The following is a 2,244-nucleotide window of genomic DNA, read 5'->3' as shown; positions in this document are numbered from 1 at the left end:
TATTATGATGCTAAATGTTGTTATTGTTGCTTAATGTAGTGCAGATTCAAATAAAGTTATCATTGCACCACTGAGTGAACTGCATGATTTATTACTGCAAATATTTTGATTTATGAAGAAAAAAAATTAATAATAAAGATTCTTTGACACAACAAAAATTCTTTGATTAAATAAAGAATTTATGATTTTGTAGAGAAATCTTGGTTCTAGATCTTCAGCAGAGAGAAGGATGGGGTGAGATGTACAGATGTACAGAGGCAGGGACAAGTCAGTCTTTAGGTGATCATTTCTATAAAATCATGCAAGAAAAACAAGGTAGTTGGACAAGGTAAAGGGGCATCGATATGGGGTAGAAGGGGTCGGTTAGATGGGGTAGGGCAAGGGTGGCCAACTCGCGGCTCCCGAGCAGCATGTGGCTCTTTGCCCGGTTTCATGCGGCTCTCACGTTCATACCGAAGTTTGTATTTTATTATATTGTGCCTTTTTAATATACGTGTTCGCTTTGCTTGAGTTCATTACAGTATTTTCGTCAAAAGCTCAGGTGAGTGGGATGAAAATACCTCAAAATAATGTGTAAAACATAACATGTGAAGTTCATCTGTTTTCCATATTTAAGTATAGTTTATTATTTTATTTAAACTATTTACTGTTATAAATTTACTGTTAAAACACTGTAAAGCAGTGCAGAAAAGCTTAAAAACATTTATAATAAAATTACAAAATGGATTATTATTACATTTATGATGTCATTTATATTTAGAATGCATTATTTACATTTAATGTAAAGTTAATGTTCATCATCTACTTTTTCTCATTACTAATTGTTAGTAGTAGCAGTTAGAGGTTCATTTCTGGAACTAAAAGGAACTTTTATTGAGTCTGATCTTTAATAATAAAGAATTTATAATTAAAAATTAAAATAATGAGAAAATCTTTAATGTATCTGTATGTTACTCTGCTGTATCATGCAGTATAAGCAGAAGAACTTGACATTAACTGTGTGATTAAAATAATAATGATTAATTCAAGTGGATTTAAATAACTCAAAAAAAAAAAAAAAAATTAAACCATAGTAAAGCAGTGTAGAAAAGCTTAAAAACATTTTTAATATTAAAATTACAAAATGGATAATTATTACATTTATAATTAGAATGCATGATTTACATTTAATGTAAATTTAATGTAAATCATCATCATCATCATCATCATCATCATCATCATCTACTTTTTCTCATTACTAATTGTTAGTAGTAGCAGTAAGAACTTCATTTCTGAAACTAAAGAACTAAAAGAAACTTTATGTATGAATGAATGCAATTTATTTTATTGAGTTTAATCTCTTATAATAAAATAATTCATAACAAAAAATTAAAATAATGAGAAAATCTTTAATGTATCTGTATGTTACTCTGCTGTATCATGCAGCCTAAGCAGAAGAACTTGACATGAACTGTGGCTTGTAAACAGCTTTGTGACCCAAACACACATTTACACAGTGTACACAGTCTGTGATAGTGAAGTCATTTGATGTAAATGTTTACATGCCTACTATTCCTTTATTTAGCTACACAGCAAAAAGACATTATGTTTTTTATAATGATCGGAGACCTGACTAGCTGACTTCAGGCAAAAAAGCTCTTTATGGTCAAGATCTTTGACACCAAACTTCAAACAGACATGAAATAAAGTCAGAAGTAAACAATCCCTTAAAGTGTCACTGAAGCAATATTTAAATTTAAAAAAGTATATTTCCACACAATGTTGTAGACAAAGATAGCAAACTGGCTAATCTACCAGGTAAGTCTACAGCCATCCTTTAGAATTCATAAGTGAAAAGTGAAAGGACATACAGTACGGCTAAGTACGGTGACCCCTACTCAGAATTCGTTCTCTGCCTTTAACTCATCCAAAGTGCACACACAGCAGTGAACACACACACACACACACACACACACACACACACACCTGTAGCAGTGGGCAGCCATTTATGCTGCGGTGCCTGGGGAGCAGATGGGGGTCCGGTGCCTTGCTCAAGCCATGGCCGGCCGGAGACTCGAACTCACAACCTTAGTATTACGAGTCAGACTCTCTAACCATTAGGCCACGACTTGCCCCAAGGATGATGATTTGTTAAATATCCTGACCTTCAGGATCACCTGGATTTCTGCACTGATTACTCAAATGTGTGATTGATCTTCATTCAAGATTTAGTCATAATAATGTATTAATAAAAATCTAGTTATT

The sequence above is a fragment of the Tachysurus fulvidraco genome, unplaced genomic scaffold (assembly GCF_022655615.1).
Source record: "Tachysurus fulvidraco isolate hzauxx_2018 unplaced genomic scaffold, HZAU_PFXX_2.0 HiC_scaffold_507_np12, whole genome shotgun sequence".
NCBI lineage: Eukaryota > Metazoa > Chordata > Actinopteri > Siluriformes > Bagridae > Tachysurus > Tachysurus fulvidraco.
The sequence above is the reverse complement of the archived record's forward strand: the minus strand, read 5'-3'. Positions refer to the sequence as shown.